Genomic DNA, 19,976 nt, shown 5'->3' with positions numbered 1-19,976 from the left:
TCGGACTTTTCTATTTGCCGTCCACTAAAGCCTTCTAGCTCCTGGGTTTTTATACAACAGATTTATAGTATCTATTCTCACCAGTGCAGAGTCCCCAGATAATGTTAATAGATGGCTAGTTTTGCCAATAAATCCCTCCAGCAGTGGAGAGAAATATCTATTTCAGATGAGTTATCCAGAGCTAAATCCACATTCCAAGCGGTGGAAGGCACTTAAGCCGAAATGGCTCCTCTCCACAGACAAGAGCATGTCAGCAGGTGCAGCCGGGTCTCCCACCTCTGCATCCCCGGACCAGGAGAGATCGCAGGCTCCGGCCCCTCTCTCCAGCCTCCCGTCATCCCCCCCTACCCCAGAGCTGCTGACAGGGTCTCCTAATGGGTCCTTGTGCCTCAGACTCCCCTGGTCATCCATCCTCACCCTGTGGCCAGGTCATCTGTCCGAAGAACTGGTCTTCCACCCAGACCCCTCAGTCACTCCACCTTCGCCATTCAGAGCGAGAGTGGCAACTGGCCAAAGTATTTGAAAGGATGCCCCCCTCCACGGCACTCGAGGCCCTCCGTGGTGAGGACATAGCCAGCCTTCCCTAGGCCCCCGCCCGTTGCCTTCCCGTGTCAGACCAGGCCAAATGGGGCTCTGTGCCTTAGACACGTCCAGAGCCCACATGGCAGCCTGCTCACCCCTGTGCCAGGACCGTGTCTACGGCACCCTGCATCCCTGCCGAAGTCGTCCCGGGATCCTGAGAGCCAGCACTGATGCGAGTGTCACCAGACAGTCTCCCGGTCACTGGTTCACCAAGTGCCCGCCACGCACAGCACACGGTCCCCGTGCCAGGAGGAAGGGACCCAGCCTCCCTTGGAGGCCCAGCTCCGCCCGTGTGCTTCCTCGTCCTGGGGGGCTCGGCTCATCCCGGCCCCGGAGTCAGGACCCGGCTCACGCTCCCAGCATGGGACTGTCTGTGTTCGGCCCCTCTGCCCGTCCCACTCCAGGGCCACAGGGGAGCCCAGCAGAGGTGGCAGGGACAGGAGCAGGCAACCTCCATCTTCTGTCTGAGAAAAAAGTCACGTGCTTCAAAACTGTTTACTCCGCGTGACCTCAGATACGGAGGAATAGAAACATGCAGGGAAACCATAAAAGCTAACCCGTGTGTGCGTGGATGGCTCTCGGCCAGGCGTATTCTCACGTGATCCACCAGGAACCCCCGGGGCCCGTCCAGCCCTTGACCACACGGACGGTGAGATGGCGAGGTCGTCGGGGCTGGGAGGACAGCAGGCCTCCCGCCCAGGCTCTGGGGAGCGCAGGAATCCACCGGGCTCCACACGGTCCTCCCGAGAGGAGCGTGGCTGGTGATGGGTTCCCTTTCAGAACGCACAGCACTGGGACTGTTCCTGGCGATGCCTGAATTTGCAAGCTGGCTGCCTTGGGCAAGTGGTTTAATTCCTCCGAGCCTTACTTTTCTGGCCTGAAATTTGGGGCAATGACAGTGATACGTTCCTCGTGGCTTTTATGAGAAGTCATCCAAGGCCCACCCGGTGCTTAGCGTCATCCAGTTTGACATAGGCGCCCCTTGGCACGTGAATTATCACCGCCGTCCTCTGGCCCTGCACAGACTTGTCTGTGAGGAGCACATCTTAACTCCAGTGATCGGAAAATAACCTCTTAAAGCAACAGGCTTTCTAGTCACGTCTGGAGAGAAAGAGGGGCACAGATGAGCTGTTATTGATTAGTGACAAGTAATGCCCTGCAGCCTGGGGGTGCCAGGCTGCTCAACCACACCCCCTCCAGTTCACGCTGGGAACCCTGGGAACGCCAGCGTGGGGCCCACGGCGGCCTGTCCCTCAGGCCCCTCTCCAGCCCAGACGCTGCCCACCCAGGCGCCAGGGGCGGGCGTCAGCGCCACCAGCAGGCCCGTGCGGGGCGGCTCTCGCGGCCTCAGACCCGTCTCCTGCCTTCAGAGGGAGCAGGTCGGGCGGAGCGAAGCATCTGGCTCTGGGCAGATCAAACAAACCCACGTCCACGTAGCCAGCCACCTGAGGGCTGTCGTCTCTGGAATGTGAGACCAAAGGGCTTCTGCTGGGCTCCTTCCAGGACCTTGCGGGGGTCACGGCAGGGGTCGTGCGCAGAGGGGTGGCCCACCTCACCGCGTATGGCGACTCTTCGGTAAGACAGTGTGCAGGTGGTCGCGCCCGTGCATATTCCAACTTAGCGGGTGTGGACAAACCCCTGCCTCGGGTGTCAGGGGCTGACCCTTCCAGGACAAGGGGGTGCTTTCCGGCACCCCGGGGACCAGCTGTGTGGCCTCGCCCAGGACCACTAACCCCTGCCCCACGTGCCCCCTGGGGTCCTGGGAAGGGGACAGGGGTCCACACGAGATGAGTCCACCGCCGGAAACTCCCGCGGCTCCCAGGGCCCGCAGACCTCCAGCCCAGCTGAAATCCTTCCTGTTCCGGCCACGGCCCACCTCTGCAGCGCCACCCACCCCGGGCCCCCTCGGTCCTGCCGCATGGAAGCGCGTGCTGCGTGGCTGCAGGCCAGGACGCTGCGGATGCGGTTTCGCCTGCCGGGAGCACCAGTCCCCACGTCTGCGCCTGATGAAAATCGGCCTCTCTTTCGGGCCCGTGTCCAAGGCCACCTGAGCACCGAGTCTGCTTTACAGAGATGTGCAATGCCCCCCGGGGTCCGCCCCCAGCCACCCCCAGCCTGCAGGACGCAGGAAGCCATGGGGCTGCTGTCCTTGCCTGTCCTGGGGCACTGGCAGGTGTCCGGCCCGGGCCCTCACTCCCCATGGGGACAGTGAGCCTGGGGCCCCCGATGGTGAGCTCAACATCCAGTCTCCACCCAGGTTGATGTGTCCCCTTGTGAGCATCCCCAGGTCACCACCCACTGGCTGGTGGTGGTCACTGTCCTTAGACCATCTGGTCCCCCCAGGCCACTGATCTCTCCCCTGTCGGGGTCAGCTGTGGAGGCCCCGGTCTGGAAAGACCATAGATCCCAGAAAACCCAGCACCTTCTCCGGCAGACCTCGTCCTCTGATGGGGGAGCTGCCCAGTGCTCACGAAGACAGATGCTCCCACGACGATTCATCAGTGGGCCTTCCGACGCCCAAGACAAGCCCTTCATCCAGCACACTCCTACGGCAAGTCAGATGGGGGCCACTGTTCCTCTCCCCTCCTCCTCCACCCACCAGTCATCCCCCAAACGCTGCCAGACCTGTTGTGGGCCAGGCGGCAGGTGGGACTGCAGAAGCAGAGGATGCCGTGGAGCCCAGGGAAGGCTCCGCTCCCCGCCAGCCCGCCCCGCTCTCCGACGCGTCCTAACACCCAGGCGCTGATGATAAGCTGAGTCCCGCCAAAGTCTGCGGCCGCGCCAAGGCCCACGTCTGCAGGCCGCCGTCTTCCCAGCAGAAACCTCCTGAAATAAGGGGGAGCAGGTTCAGCTCTGCAACATGGTTCTGTTTACCCTCGAGTGAGTTGTGAAGAGCTGGGCAAACCCCCTGACTACAAACACAGCCTGTGGCCTGTCCCACGCAGGGGCTCACTCCGCAGAGCAGGGTACACCGCTCAGTGTCTCACTGGTCACGGGGACCCCAGCCCAGCCACCCCACTGATCTGAGCAGAGGGTCTCCCGGCAGCCAGCAGCTGCTGGAGCTGTACCTAATGATTAACATGAATTACTCATCTGCTCATCATCCATTCACTCCACACCACTGCTGACCGCTCCCTCGGGGCCGGGACCCGAGCTGGCACCAGGGACTCACGGACCGGCCAGACTAGACTGGTTAGGATGAAGGGTGAACCCCTGCAGGGACCATGACAGGTGTGGTCAGAGCCTGGCGCTGGTCCCAGGACGGAATGCGCTGCCTCCCATCTGCCAGGTGGCCCAAGGTGGGTGAGCCTTTCAGAATGGCGTGGGGGTGGGGAAGGGTCCAGGTGCCAATTCTTCCATCATTCCTTCCAGAAGCCCCCCAAAGCAGAATGACCCTGATTCCACTCCACGGTGTCCAGGCAGAACAAGGGGAGGTGTTACTGGACTGAATGGTGGGTGTCAGCAAGGACCCCCAAGCACCCACCTTGACCCCAGGGACTGTCTGGGATCACAAGGTTCAACACCCATAGCCAAGGACCTCTGCCCCACCAGGCAGTGCTCACTAATAGGAGATTCTAGAAGCTGCTATCCAGAGCATGCAGAGGGCCTGAGCCAGGCCTGGGCTTTGCTGGGAGGGCAGCCGCATCCAAGGTGGTGGGGGCAATGGCTGGGGGACGCCAGGCTGGCGAGCTATCAGGAGCCTCAGATGAGACGTGTGATGTGCAACGCCCAGGAGGGGAATCTTGCCTCCTTTGCCTGGCTTCCCACAGAGAAAAGAGCAAGAAGGTCTTTTCCGATGGGTGGGTGGGCCATGTCCCAGGGAAGAGGGACCACTTTTGTCTGTACGCCCATCCCGGCTTCCTCACTGCAGGACAGAGGGAAGCCCAGACCAGGACAGAGCCTTCCACCCGATGGAGGGAGCGGGCAGGGCCGCGTCGGGGCTGGCGCAGGACAAGGGGCGGGCCACGGCTCCGGGCCCCACTCCTCACCCAGCTGGGAAGGTGGGGACGTGGCCTTCCTTGCTGTCTCCCTGTCCCCCTGCAGCTGACCCAGCCAGGGAGACAAAGGGAGCTTCTGAATGAGAGGGCCATGGGGGGATTCCTGCCCTTCACCAGAGGGTGGACAGGACCCCTAGTGAGGCTGGATCCCTTCCAGGTCTGACGTGGCATCTGCTCACTCGTTCGTTCCTTCATTCACTCATTCATTCATTCATTATCCAAAAGCACCTGCTCACTCCCGGCCTCCTGCCAGGCATGGTTCTGGTCATAAGGATTCCACAGTGAGCAGCACCAGTGAGATGTCTCTCCTGCTGAACTTACATGTGCCCCCAAACTGTCCCAGATCCCAGCCCTGGAAAGAGCGCTGGACCACGGTGCCCAATCCCCCCACACTTGCAGACAACCTGAGTCCACACGCAGCAAGGCTGGCAGGACGCATGGTGGGCAGCAGCCCAAGCTGGCCCAGGGGGACCCGCGTCCTGAGCCCTTGGCTTTGAGAAGCAGAACCGAGACCATGAGAAAGTGCCGTGCCCTGCATCTGTGCGGCCAAGGCGGCAGGAGGACCGCAGACAGGAGGAAGCCATCTGTGGAGGGAGCTGCAGCCTGGGGGGCTCGGGGAGCGGAGGGCGAGCTGCCACAGACCTCCACAAGTCCCCTGTACCCGCCTCTGGGGGCCCCGTGCTTTCTACCCGTGACGGTTGACACAGGTGCTGAGAAAGGCAGCCTGATGCAGGGACCCATCCCCGTGGGACTTGGGAGCCCTGGGCTCCATTCCTGCCTCACTGGCTCCGGGTCTCAGCCCCCGACCTGGGCAGAGGGAAGGTCAGCATCCTAGGGTGTCCAGGTCCTTTGGCGCTTTGGCATTCTATGGTGGGGACTAGGGACTGCTGTGCACCCTCAGCCCTTAGCTCAGTACCCACCCAGCGTGGGGCTACTCGCCCTCGCCCTCTGAGTCCTCCATCCTTCCCCTGGTCTTCACCCTCAGTTGCCCAGGAGGCAGTACCAAGGCATCCTGCCCACAGTCCCGGGGGCCCACCACACCCCTCCATCCCACCCAGCCCTCCCCTGGCTCTGCCCTCCACCCGGACATCCTTGCTCTCCACCAGGCAGCTCAGAATCCCGGGAACCCACGGCTCCAACCACGAGGACCCCGAGCCCAGCACCCAGGCTAACCAGGCTGCAGGTTTTATGTCTTGTCTCTAATGGATCATCCATCCTCAGGAGCACAAATGCTGCATTGTCCTGTCCCTGTCCTGTCCCCAACACTGTTCTGAGTAGGGCCTTGGAACTCATCTACTTGCTAACAGCCTTGCATTAGTCTCTTGCAGTTCTGGGTCAGAAGTCTGAAATGGGTTACATGGGGCTAACGTGGACATGTGGGCAGGGCTGCCCACCCCCTGCAGACTCCAGGGGACACCTGAGGTCTTGCCTTTCTCAGGCTCTAGAGGCACCCGTGCTCCTTGGCTCCTGGCCCCTTTCTCGGACTTCAAAGTCAGCAATGACCGGTTGGTTACCTTTCACACATCACGTCCCCTGGACCCTGAGCCCCCTGCCTCCCTCTCTTACTTATAAGGACTCTTGTGATGACACTGGGCCCACCAGATACTCCTGAATTATCTACTCATCTCAAGACCCTTAACTTAACCACATATGGGAAGTCGTTGGCCCCGTAAGGGGATATATTCCTAGATTCTAGGAATTCGGGCACCACCATCTTTAGGGGCCATTATTGTGCCCACCGCATGAGGCCCAGAGCTAACGTGCTGGACATGGTGGGCCAGCCCCAGTGACGGGACCTCGTTCTCCCCCGGGCCACAGCAGTATAGCAGAAAGGGAGACCTGCCGGACCCCACTCCACCTCTGCCTTGCCTTGGGCAGCCCGTCCTCCACTCTGGGCTTCATCTCCTCCTCTTCCAAGTGGGTATAATGGCTCCTGATGGCTGACCCCAGATGGGGACCCCACCGATTCCCTGGGTCCCCCAGGTGAGCCCAGAATAGATGGGATGGCATTATTGTTGGATAATCTGTCCTTAGCCAACCTTATACCTGTCTGATGGAGTCCAAGCCCCAGAAAACCATGCAGTGAAGACAAACCCCCACCCTTCCCTGACGCTCATTTTTCAAGAGAAGGGGACGTTACTGTGTGCGCCGCAGCTTCCCTGGGGCCGCAGGTCATGCTCAGGAAACAGGGTCCGGGCCTGGCCTGAAGTAAGGAGCTCACCCCCGAGCCTGCCTTGCTGGACATCCCAGCTCTGTGCCCTCCTCCATCTGCGGGCGTGGGCTGGTTCGGGACTGGGCGTGCAGCCCCAGCCCCCCCAGCACCTCCGAGTCTGACCACAGGGTCCCTGCACACAGCGCTTGTTCCGAAACAGGACGGCAGGGCTGGGCCAGGCCTACCACCTGCCAGTGCACACTCTGGACCTGAACTCCGGCTGCAACAGCCTGGCACCCTCGTCTGGACCCGTTCCTCACAGAGGGCATCGCCTGACCCTGCAGACCCACCCACCTCCACGGTGGGCACATCGGGCAGGGGACGCAGGAGCGAGCTGCCCTCTGCCGGTCCCACCGGCACCCCTGCCCAGCCCAGGCCTGCCTGCCTGCCTTGTTTGTGATTGTCAGAAGCCCTGCCCGTCGGGCTCGGGACCCTAGGAGCACGTGTAGGATGAATGCCTCGTGACACAGGCTCATAAAGCCCTTTCAGAACAGAGGCTCCAAGAAGCTGAGACACCCTGACCCAGACAGCTTGGCCAGAACAGACTCTGGAGCAGATGGGTTTAGCAGCGTCAAAACTCTCCATCTGGAACATAGTGGGGATCTCGGGAGGCCGGTGGCACGCTGTTCAGGGGTATGGGCTCTGGGCTCAGGCTGCTACGAATCCAAAATGCCTTTCACATCCCTGTAAGGGCCACCACGCAGTCCCAGAATAAATGAGTCACAGCCCTGCATGGACCTGAAAGATCTCCTGGGCACATAGCTGCCGTAGAATGTTCTATCGTTTCTAATTACTACCCTTCCCTGAGAGACTACCGGCCCCTGCCTATTGTCTGTGATTCGAAGAACCTCCCAGGAGAGAGCATGCGCCCCCACCTGGTGACATCGGACCTGGCCGTGTGACCCTGTGGCCAGTCAAGAGTGAGCAGAGCCGCCACAAGGAGACCCGTCCCCACAGCTGCCGCGCCCGGTCAGGAGCAGATTTCAGCAAGCAGGAACTCAGCCTCTGATCTGGAAAGCCACCGTGATCTGGGCGCCGTGGGCGCCTGCAGCGTAAGCCCAGGGACGGGCCTGCACGAGGGGTGCGGAGCCTTGCGCGTGTCCCAACACAGGCTGCCTCTGGAAACTGCACCAAAACCAGGAGCACTGACCACAGCCTCGGGGGCAGGAGCGGGGCCTGGCGCAGCGTGGGGGAGGCAGATGGAAAGGTCCCCACACTCCCCGAAGCACCACCTGAGTTCCTACCTTACAAGGACAAGCCACCATTTTAAACACCTGTCTGAGGATAGGGATGGTGACAGGGAGGTGGTCCCAACTCTCACAGTGGCAGTGAGACCCCGATGACCAGCCAGAGGACGCCGAGGGCCCACCCCTCACCAGGTGCCCGCCCGCCTCAAGCTCACAGCCACACGACCAGACCAGGGAGAAGACAGGCTCGGAAGGTCAGGCGTCGCCCTGAGCCAGGCCCTGACCTGTCCTCCCAGTGCCGGCTTCCTGAGCGCTGCCCCTTGCTGAGAAGGCTCTTGGCGACGTGCCTGTCTTCCCTGCCCGCTTCCCAGCATAGCAACTGCTCGATATTCTCCCAAGTTACTCAGGAGTTATCCATCTATGAAACAGCAGAGCCGGCGTGCCTTCCAGATAAACTGACCACTTCTCAGAGCTGCCCCAAAGTCTCTGGCTCCGGCCTGTGGGGTTCTGGGGGCGCAGGCCTGGGGGGACCGCAGAGGGGCTGGGGCAGATGGTGGGAGGACGCATTTCTCTCTTCCCTTCCCCGTGGTTGAAGTCCTCCCAGCCCCTCCCCTGCCTGTGACGGAGTGGCCTTTAATGCTGTTTTATCAACTTTCCCTCTGCAGGGGATTGCCTTGATCCAGGAGCTAATTGTATTGACATTAACCTGTTTTAACAGGTCTAAAGTATCAATAAATCATTTTTTAGTAGCTCCCCTCATTATAGCACTCTGTTAATGTATTACGCTTGAAGTGACAAATAGCCCGAGAAATCATTGCTTTCCTGTAATACACTTTGTCTTTTTAAGTCTTTTCTTTCCTCCTGGTAGTTCAGATACTTCCAAAGTTGATTTAGAGGCAGATAAAACGTAGGCGAGGCTGGGGCAGTGAGCGGGGCCATAACCCTCCATCTCCAGCAGGCTCCACTCGGCCGGAGAGGGGCCACCCGCATATCCCACCAGTCAGCAAACTACTAAAATTTGAATAATTGCATGTTATTTACCCATTTTTATGTAAGAAGGACCTGCAGATGTGCATAGTCAAGGACTTCTGAGAAGGGCTTGAGGCTGAGTATCAGGGAGCGATCTTCATGTAAGCCTTTTGAAAATATCAAAATCCGTCGAAGAGTAAAGAAATAAAAACTGTAAAAAAATTTAGCTCACTTTGAGGTTGCCAAGGTCTAGGTCTAAGCTTACTGGCAGCCAGGGCAAAAAGAGAAATACTTTCTTGTATTTAACTGGTATGTGGAAGAACAAGGAAGCTGGCTGATTTTTTAGGATCAGGGAGCTGCCTCGTGGTTCTGAATTCTGAGAGGGATTTATCACGTGGGGCTCTGTGCAGGGCAAACGACCGTCCTAGCGTTTTATCCTTGCCGAGCACTTGCCAGCCCTAGGAGTAACCGAGGGCTGTTCTAAGTGGTCTAGGGGTCACACCTCCTATGAGACAGAAGCCGTCCTGGCCCTGCGGGCAGAGAAGAAACCGAGGCAGGAAGAGGTTAAGAAGCCAGCAGGACACCCTACAGTCTGGAAGTAGCAGACCTGGACCATGACCACCCGGCAGGGGTTGGACTCCTGCTCAGACCCACCACTGAGGGCTGGGGCATGTCCTGAATGTTCTAAAATACGCTTGAATATTTTTAAATGAATGCATGAACAGCAGTGGCTTCAACAGATATGACTGTTCGGGGTTTCATTTGTATCCAGGATACCTCCTTAGGGTCCTAAAGAAAATGGTTGTGGATGAGCCTGAGCTTCGTGGTCAGACAGAAATGGGTTCGAGACCTGGATGTGACATTTACCATCTCTGTGCCTTGGATGAGGCACGATCGCCCTCTGAGCCTCAGTCCCCAGCTCTGTGACATAAGGGTGATGAAGCCTCTGTATTTTGTGCAAAGTACTTGGCACAGTGCAGCAGACAGCGAGGTCTCCATAATCAGCCGCTGGGGACCGAGGCTCAGGGAGGCCATCCCCACCCTCCCCAAGAGCAGAGGAAGCTGCCCCCCTTTAACTGCGAGGAATGTGGCCCAAGTCAGTTTTGAGTTCAGACCCCGGTAGGCGCATTCCACTAGCTTGTTCAAATCCTTGTGGGCCCTGGTCTGTTCATGGAACAAACATCTTCTTCCTAATGCTTCCAGCGGTATCCCGGTCCTCACACGGACATTTGTCCCTTTCCAGAAAGCCTTCCCAAATGAGATTGGTGACAGAAGCCCAACCAATTGCAGAAAGACGGTGGTTGTCACTCAGAATCCTTCCGGTCTCCCAGTATTTCTTCATAGGAGTCAAACAAGCTACTCCCTAAGCGAGAATTCCCTGTGCCCCACAAAAGTCACAAAGAAAGTCCTCAAAAGCGAAGTCCTCAGAATCTCTGCTCAGAGGGGAAGGTGGGTCCCCCACGCTGCCCACATCGCCCTGCACACTGCAGACTCGGCCCTCGGCAACGCCCACTCCAAGGCCCGGGAGCCCCGGTGGGAGTCAGACCTTCACTGAGGACTCCCGTTACTCCAGGAGGGCACATTTCTGCCCCTGGTCAGTAGTGCGGGGCCTCCATGACAATCCGGGGTATGCGGATGAGCACTGCCCATGGCCTCCCCAAGGCACACCGCAGAGAGACCCAGGCTAGGAGAGAGGTGGGATCCTAACACAGGCAGAAGGAGCCACCAGAGGGAGGGAGGGAGGGAGGGAGGGAGGGAGGGAGGGAGAGAGGGAGGGAGGGGGAGGGAGGAAGGAAGGAAGGAAGGAAGGAAGAAGGGAGGAAGGGAGGAAGGGAGGAAGGGAGGGGGAGGGAGGAAGGAAGGAAGGAAGGGAGAGAGGAAGGAAGAAGGGAGGAAGGGAGAGAGGAAGGAAGAAGGGAGGAAGGGAGGAAGAAGGGAGGGAAGGAGGAAGGAAGGAAGGAAGGAGGGAGGGAAGGAAGGAAGGAGGGAGGGAAGGAGGAAGGGAGGGAGGAAGGAAGGAAGGAGGGAGGAAGGAAGGAGGGAGGGAAGGAAGGAAGGAGGGAGGGAAGGAAGGAAGGAGGGAGGGAAGGAAGGAAGGAGGGAGGAAAGGAGGAAGGGAGGGAGGAAGGAAGGGAGGGAGGGAGGAAGGAAGGAAGGAGGGAGGGAGGGAGGAAGGAAGGAAGGAGGGAGGGAGGGAAGAAGGGAGGAAGGGAAGGAAGGGAAGGAAGGAGGGAGGAAGGGAGGAAGGAGGGAGGGAGGGAGAGAGGGGGGAGGGAGGGAGGAAGAGAAGAAGGAAAGAGGGAGGGAGGGAAGAAGGGAGGAAAGAGGGGGGAAGGAGGGAGGGAGGGAGGAAGGAAAGAGGGAGGGAGGGAAGAAGGGAAGGAGGAAGGAAGGAGGGAGGGAAGGAAGGAAGGAGGGAGGGAGGGAGGAACTCCTCAGCGTCTCCCCCAACCACATGCCAATCCCCCTGCCTCTGTGTCCCGTAGCATCTTCTCCAAGAGCCCACACCTCCCGGGGCGCACTCCGAGCAGACACGCTGAGCCCCCTCCCTCTCTCTACAAGGCCACTTTTCTGTTTTACTTACGTAAACACCTTCCTGTGCCAGGCCAGGTGCAGGAGGCCTGCGGTGTCCACCCCAGCCACCCAGGGGCACAGGGCTGTGGCCAAATGCCCACCTCTGTGAGAGGTGACAGGACCGTCCTGGGAGGTCTGCAACACCCTGAGCTCGCCCTCAGCAGGCCTGTCCTGAGCCCAGCCCGCTGTCCAAGCCGGGACCAGGCACACCGGGCTTGGTCCCAGGGTCCAGCAATATCGTCTTTGCATGACCATCCTCCCACTGTCCTGCCACGTCACCTAGTCCCACAATAGCAGTGACGCTTGGTCCCTGGATTCCTAACCACAGGCTAGACCTCATCCCCTTCATCCATCCATCTGCTGATGGACAAGTTGTTTCACATCTTGGCCTCTCTAAATGGCTACTGAACACAGCAGGGCAGACATCTCTTTGAGATCCTGATCAATGCTTCTGGGGAAATGCGTATACATGGGATTGCAGGATCATAGGGCGGTTCCATTTTTAATTTTTTAAGGAACCTCCGTACTGTTTTCCACAGTGGCTGCACCATTCCCACCAACGTGCAAAAGGTTCACACAGAGCTTCCAAATTCCCTACATCCTCGCCAACACCTAGGAAGATATGGCATTGAAATATTATGTATCCTGATGACTAAGTTTTACGACCCTGTTACATTTCGTGCCTGAGGTGCATGTCCCCCCACCCACCGAATCCCAATCCCGGAGTAGCTCATCACCTTCCAGGCCCCATGATGTGTACACGTGTCGGGATCCCAGTCGGGGTGCAGAAACCCCAAGTGGGGGCTCCCTGCCGATGCTGTTTTCCCCTTTGGAGCACACTCAGGAGGACCACCAGCCCCCGCAGCCCCAGCGGCCCACAGCTTGGCTTGAAATTTACCACGGCCACTAAGCAGGAAGCTAATAACACAGTGTTGTGGGGCCGGGCCACTGGGGTCTTTGAAATCTAGACTCTTCCCTGCCGTGACTTAAGGAGACCCATGTCTCTCCGTTCCCACTTCCTGATTTCAGCCCGGGGAGAAGAATTAATTCTGTTGCTCCCTAACTGACTGCAGGTGGCTCCAATACCAAACACTGACACCACTCCCTCAATGACTAATTTCTTAAACCGGTTTCAGTCTTATTTGGAAGAAAAGAATAAGAAAATTAAAGCCGCAGGAAGATAACAACAGCAAAGAATAAGCAAAGCGTATCTACATATGCAGTCAGGCCCCGGTCTGCACCGCGGAGAGGCTGGTGGGGCAGCGGACAGAGAATGAACGGTACCTGCCAGGAAAACTGCTAGTAAATGGGAGCCGTGCTGCGGGCCCGGGAGGCCGCCGCTGATAGACAGCCGTGCCCGGGTGCCCGGGGGGGGTGGACGCAGATGCCGCCGGGGACCCTGCACAGGCCGAGGCCCAGCCACTGAGTCACGGCACCAGGCATCTAGAACATTCCGTGGCTGGTGGCAAGGCTGTGGGGATCCTGAGCTCCCGTCAGCCACCACCAGGGGACCCTGAAGGCCTGGTCTCCCGGGAGAGCCATTCTCACTGGGCACAGCGCACGCTGTGGAGGGGACGCTGGGAGTTCCGAGCGGTCTGGGAAGTGGAGAGAAAGGGTGACAGTGGGGGTCCAGCAGGGACACAGTTTGCACCACTTCCTTACCACCTGGGGTCAGCTGTCCTGCGTGAGCACCGCTCAGAGCCTGCCGCACTGGCTGGTCCCGCAGGCTGGCGGTCCCGGGCTGCAGAGCCCTGCAGAGCCCTCTCCCCGCTGCCGCAAAGAGCCCCACCCAGGGGTGTCCGGGCCGGGCCTCAGCCCGCAGAGAGGAAACACCTGCCCGGGCCCTGGGGTGGGGCCAGGCCTGCAAGCCGCGGGCGAGGATCCGGATCTCATCCCCACTGGGGGCCTGGAACCTGCAGCGAGGGACACGGGAGGCCCGGCCAGCTGGCACTTCCACTGATCTACTCCGAAAACGAGTCACACACTGAGGCAGAGGTGCCGCCCACGCGGGGCAGGCGTTCCTGGGAAACTTCACTGGGGACAAAAGGAGAGGTTGGCCCCTCGGGCTGAGGGGCTCCAGACCACACGTCCAGGTTACAAAACTGTTACCAAAAGACTGAACCGCCTCGGCGCACACAAGGAAGGTACCTGCTTAAAATGAGCAAGCAAATGAGACCATGGCTCAGAGAGGCTGCATCCCTTGCCTGAGGCCACACAGCACGTGTGATCATGTCGAGTCGTGAACCCACGCCTGTCTGACTGCCGTGTGCCCAGCCACTCTTCACCAGGCATTGGCACTCTCGTTCCCTAAAGGCCCAGGTAGTAAATATTTCATGCTTTTGGGGCCACATTATTTCTGTCACAGCTCTGCCATTATAGGGTAAAAGTAGTAGAGACAGTATGCAATCGGAGGAACATGGGAAGGTTCCAATAAAACTTTATTAAGAAAATAGACCATGGGCGGTAGATGGCCAGCCCCCCTGCTCTACCCTCTTCTCCTACCATTTGCAGGTCTCTGAAAGTGCGTGGCATCTCTAGAGGGGTTCTGGCTTGGTTGGGGGGGGGGGTGTGAAAAATAAAGCAGAGTCCAGAGGCATCAGGAGACAGACTAGAACCAGGGGCTACTTCCGCTTCCCTCTGAGAAGGGGCTGTTTGAAGTGCCCTGGGGGAGAAGGGGGAGCAAAGGGCATACGGACAGATAAAATTGAGAGAAGACTTCAAGTACTGGTCAGAGCTCTTTCCATTGTATATGGCAGAATTCCAGGCCAAACTAGACTAAACAAACAACAGCCAGCACAAACACAGGATTCATTGGCTCCCATCTCTGGTACATTGAAGGTGTGGCATGGCTTCAGGAGTGGCTGGATCCAGCAGCTTGCTAGAAATCTGTCTCCTTTCTCCACCTGCTGGCTCCACTTTGCATCGTCCATCAGACTGTCTGCATCCCAGTGAGGCCGGCCACCAAAGCTCTGGACCTGCTTCATCCTTGCCAGTATTCTCAGTGAGGACAAGTGGGCCGTAACTGAAGTTTCGAAGAGCAAGGAAGCACTTCTCTCCCTCCCGCACTCCACCCAAACGCCAGTCAAGAGAAGTCCTGAGGTCCAAAGAAGAAGGAAGGAGGCAGCCCAGCCAACCGGCTGGAAGCCGCAGCAGAGCCGGGGGGCAAGCGGCTTAGCTGCCCTGGGGAAGGCAGGTTCCGACCTGCAGCTCAGAATCCAGAACCACGACACTCACAGCCAGCAACCAAGGCACCCAGGCACCTCCGGAACCAGAGATGAGGGGAAGGGTGACAAAAACGAAGAGGACTCAGCAAAAACTGTGTGGCGGGCAGCCAAACCCCCACCCCAAGCGCACCTGCACACCACCCCGGCGGCAGGTTGGAGGTTTACTCTCCACGAAGGAAAACAGATTGCGGAGGGGGCCCTTCTGGCAGGGCTGACAGGGTTGGGTGTTTGGCTTTGGCACGGGCTCTGGGGCGACCCGAACGCAGGACTCTGAATGCAGAAATCCCCACGCTGCCCAGGGGAAGGAAGCCCTGCTTCCTGGGGAAAGGAGCCTGGAAGAGCCACTCCAGGGAATCTGACCAGCCCGACGGGGGACGGCCCCTGAAACACAGCCCACCCGGACTGCCCTGCAGTGAGGCTCAGCCCTGACCAGCCCCACCTGCACTCAGACCTTCCAGGTGCTCCTTAGGCCCCATTCCTAATTCTGAGCCGAGGGCCAAGGATTAGCAGATCACCCGCCTCCAGGACTGCGTGCAGACACCGAAACCAAACACAGAAAAGACCCACAGGGAGCAAGCAAGGACTACAGAGGGAGAAGAGATTCCTGAACAACACCCTTAATATCCTTAGAGAAAGAAAATGTTACCTCCGTGAAATAAAGTCGGGAGCTCCAAAAAAGAAATGTAGGAGACGATATCATTTAAAAGGCATGAACATCTCCCAGGAAGGAAAGATCATGGACAAATTGCAAAGGCCACCTAGTGCCCCGCGCAACAGATGAGAGCCGGGTCCACAGCAACGCACATCCCCGGGAAATTGCAGAGCCTGAGAGTCTTCAGCCTTCCTTCCCAAAACAGGAAGAAACAGGTCACATACAAGGAATCAGAAAGCAAAATGGGTCCGCACACTTCCATGGAAGCCTGAAATCCAGAATATAGCAAAGGCAAGCTTCCAGATCCTCAGGAGAAATCCTTCCCAACTGGAATTCATTACCCAGGAGAACTACTGGTCAAGCAAGAGGGTAAAATAATGACCTCTGCAGATACACAAGGTCTCGATGCTTTAACTTCCTTGCACCATTCCTCAAGCAAGTCCCAGGAGATGATGCCACCAAAATTAAAGCATAAAAGGGAAGAGGAAGGGGAAGCAGGGGATCAATGCAGAGACCCCCCCCCCAGGAGGGGTGTGAAGGGAGGTGGGCATGGGGCATGGGGGGGATAGTACAGGCTGGAATGGCGTGACCCGAGAGACAGACACGCTAGGATGGGCAGCACCAAGGGGCTCGCTGCTCTCCTGCCGTCCGGTAATGCGAGGACAGATGCTCTGGTGACACCGGCCGGAGTGGTGATCCGTGCTGGGCTTGGCCACGTACGGAAGGAGCCCTGTTTCCCCTCCAGACTCATCACCCTCCCTGCAGTTCTGAAACCATGAGACAACAATGGGCCACCCCGCAGCGGTTCCAGATGCCGTGAATGTGGGGAACCCTGGGCTCTCCAGACAGATCGTGCCCACTGATCTCCCCGAGAGGAACTTGCAAACCCCTGGGGGAGCTGAAGCCAGATAATGAGACTGGAGGCTGTTGGCTTGTCTTGTCCAGAACTGTCTGGCGGCACCATATGCCCTTGCTCACGCATCACGCCGTGCTGGCCTGCAGGTCGTCAGCTCTGCAGAGCGGACCCTCCTGAACCATCCAGCAACACTCAGGAAAGACTGAGACAAGTCAGGCTCCTGCCTCCAGAGCCATGGGCTCCCTCCACCAGACCCCAGATACTCTAAACTTCCCCCAAAGCCACCCATTAAAGAAACCCTGGGCGCCACCCTGACTCCCACCCAGCCCGCAACCTGCGCCCAGCAAGACCAGTGCCCCAAGCAGCCAGGACATGCGTCCCGCCCCCTCCCTCTGCACCCCAGTTAGCGGCTTTGCTACCAACTCTGTTACCGGCACACGCTGACCTCAAGAGGAAGCACCAGGTTCGAGAAAAGCCTCAGTACTTGTCAGATTCTTCCCCTCGAGGCACGGACGCAGGAGATTCTCGCACAACCGTTTTATCCATCTAGATTGCGTTGCTCATCAGGCCCCCTTCCCCAGCGGTGCTGAGGGTCCATTGTCCCACTTGGCCTTGGGCAGCGTTCCGTGGTCACGAAGGTCCTCAGGGTGGCGAAGTGCCTGCAAGAGTGACAGAAGCTGGGGACCATCTGCAACATTAGGTCGCTCCTCGGACCTTCATGCATTTGTACCTGCGGGAGAATTCCATGTAACAATGCACGGTAGCCACTCTCTGGGAAGTGTGATGGTGACTGTCTCCGGTGAAATTAAATACCATAGGATTTTCCTTGTGTGAATGAGAACGTGTAACACCCACCCGCATTAGAATGATAAAACATTATAAGCAAAATTTCATAGAAATTTGGTTAATTTCCAAATCAATATATTTTATTGGCAGGGGCGCCTGGGTGGCTCAGTCGGTTGAACGTCCGACTCTTGGTTTCGGCTCAGGTCATGATGTCAGGGTCGTGAGATCGAGCCCCCACGTCGGGCTCCGCGGTCAGCGGGGAGTCTGCTTGAGATTCTCTCCCTCTGCCCCTCCCCCTGCTCTAAAAAATAAAATTTTATCGACAATCCCAGCTGCTAGGGCCTTGGCAGATCAAAGTTTCTCCAAACTGAAATTAATTTTTAGAAACTATCTAAGAACTACAGTAACTCAGGAAAGGTTGTCTAATTTGTCACTACTGTCAATATGATGCAAATTATGTGAAAATCTTAATTATAACAACATAATTAGTGATATTGCTGAAATGAAGGCAAGAAAATAAATTTTATAGAATAAGCATATGATAATTTATAAATTATGCATGTTTTTGTTTTATTACTCATCCAGGCATTATTGGCCCATCAACAGAACACCCAGGCATATGCGATAATAATTAAATGCACTTCTCTTTGATATTTTGCCAGCTTTCAGTTAGCAAAATATAACCCACAATTTTATACATTTTTTTCAATTTTGTTATTATGAAGGTATATTTGTCAAAGCAGGGGGCTGGAACATTTTTTATTTAACAGTTCGTTAACTTGATTTATAATTTATAAATATTTTGACACATGGTATGTGGGGCTGTGTTTCTATTATTGCTCCAAGCCCCACAAATGTTAGAGGTGGGCCGGGATGAGTCAGGGAGGGAGGAAGACAGAACTGGGAAGGAGCACAGAGAGGCCCCAAGGTGCTGGAATATTCCACTTCTCATCCAAGGGGTAGGTATGTAGGTGTGCATCGTACTACTTTTCTGTAAACTGTATTTATATTTTATGCATTCTTTTTCATGTGTGGTACCTAAGGCAGTAATAAACAAAATTAAAATTAGGTTGAAAGAAAGAATTTGCCCCATATACCACGCAGAGGTCATCTGTTTCCCAGACAAGGTCATATATAGGAAAGCACATTACAAACCGAAAGCCTGGCTTCGGTGCGGACTGTCCTTACTGTTTATCTGGCTCTGGCCCGGGCGGTTGAACACTATGAGCTCCACTGAGAATGAAAATCCTGTTGACATTTTCCTTACCAGAATTTTTAATAACACATTTCCCTTTGTACTGACTCCAAACACGAGGCTTGCCCATTTTGGAAAAAGTGGAATCTGATAATACAAAGCAAGGACCTGTCTCACTCCCGAGACAAACCCCGGCAGAAACATTGGCACAGTTCAGCGTTTAAAAAAAAAAAAGACATGTCTATCTTTCCATCTGTAATTTTGTACGGTTGAGATCAGCGTCCAGATATCCCTTTTTACCCTGTTGGTTTTCTCATTTAATATGCTAGACGTTTCCCCGTGTTATTACAGACTCATTGTAAGCACCTTTGGCTTCGTGATTTACCTCATCATGAGCTCATTATAGGACACTCAGGGGTCTAGCACCTCACTCACAAGCTCATGAACACACCGTGTGCTTCCGGCGTCTCCGTGCCGACCTCCGGTGCTTTTCTTAGGGTCAATACCTAGAAATGGCCTTGAGGGTTTTTAAGATTCCTGATATACCTACTGGAGACGTTGACGCACATGTCGCTGACCTTCCCCTGTCACCCTGGTGTGCGGTATTAGTTGCTAAGTGGGTCTAAAGGCCATGTAGAGGCAGGCAGCCTTGAATCACATCTCGGCTTTGCAAAAACAATGTCGGGTGACCTCAGTGCAGTCACAAAGGGTCCCCGAGCCTCAATCTCTCACCTATAACAAAGATAGACTCCTGCGGCCAGGTACATACTCGGAAGGCTTACAAACAAGGTAGGTAAACACCTAGCCCAATGCCCAGCACACAGTAGGTGCTCAATAAATGGTGAGAACATTGAGATTTTTTTAAGTGCCTCTTTTCTAGTTACTCCAGAAGAATGTCCCAGGGCAGACTCTGACTGGCCAGCCTGAAGTGAAGTGCCCTTCTCTGAGCCAATCACGGTGGGCTCTGATGGGCCGGCGCTGGGTCTCTTGCTGGTCCTGGGAGGGGAGGTGGTGTGGGGTCGGCCGCGCCTGAACCATCAGAACCAAGAATCATGGGTCCCCAAGGAAGAGAGTCTGCTGCCAGAAGGGAGAAAGGGGCTGGACAACAGACATCCTCGGCATCTCTAAAGATGCTTTCTTGGGAAAAGGCTGGGGTCACAAGACCACGTGGGCATGGGAGAGACATCGCACTGTGTGTCTTCATACGGGGAGGAAAAAACAAAACAAAATAAGACAGCCATGAAGAAGTCCACGGTGACCAGGAGGGTTCTGAAGACCTGGAGGGAAGCGGAGCCCACTGACCTTGAAAACCTCCCCGACCTTGGAAGACAGAAACCACAGGCTGGTCTAGGAAAGGGGCGGGCTCACCGAGCTGAGGAGGCGGGGCTTCGTAGCCCAGGAAAGCCCAGGCTCCATCAGGGAGTCAGGGACGGAGCCCCCACTGCGAGGACCTACAAGCCCAGACCCCTCCTCTAAAGGCTGCCCAGACCCCGTCACGGGCAAACGGACAAAGGCAGTGGAAGCAGACTTCACTCCGCGTGTTGCAGTGGAGGGGAGAGTCCGGCGTACACCGAGCTCATCGTCCATGTGTACGGAGGGGACCTGCGTTTCAAAGGGAGGATGAGGGCGGGGAGGCGTGGGAAGGGCGGTCCATGCGGAGCCCAACGGGGTCTGCTGAGCAGCCCTCATCCAGTTAGGCGCCTCCCTGCCCATGCAGCCTGTGAGTTCTCCTGGCTGTGGC

At 57.0% G+C, this 19,976-nt stretch overlaps 1 long non-coding RNA gene across 1 annotated transcript in view; it reads right to left on the bottom strand.

Moving 5' to 3' along the window:
• LOC118553789 (uncharacterized) overlaps positions 1 to 16,882 on the bottom strand; it is a 43,067-nt gene extending 26,185 nt beyond the window's left edge. Inside the window, exon 1 of the long non-coding RNA XR_013448619.1 lies at positions 16,700 to 16,882. This is a non-coding gene — a long non-coding RNA (uncharacterized LOC118553789). The remainder of the gene's footprint in view (positions 1 to 16,699) is intronic.
• Positions 16,883 to 19,976: the final 3,094 nt, after the last annotated feature.

The sequence above is a fragment of the Halichoerus grypus genome, chromosome 6 (genome assembly GCF_964656455.1).
Source record: "Halichoerus grypus chromosome 6, mHalGry1.hap1.1, whole genome shotgun sequence".
Taxonomy (NCBI): Eukaryota; Metazoa; Chordata; class Mammalia; order Carnivora; family Phocidae; genus Halichoerus; species Halichoerus grypus.
This window is presented reverse-complemented; position numbering and strand designations above follow the sequence as displayed.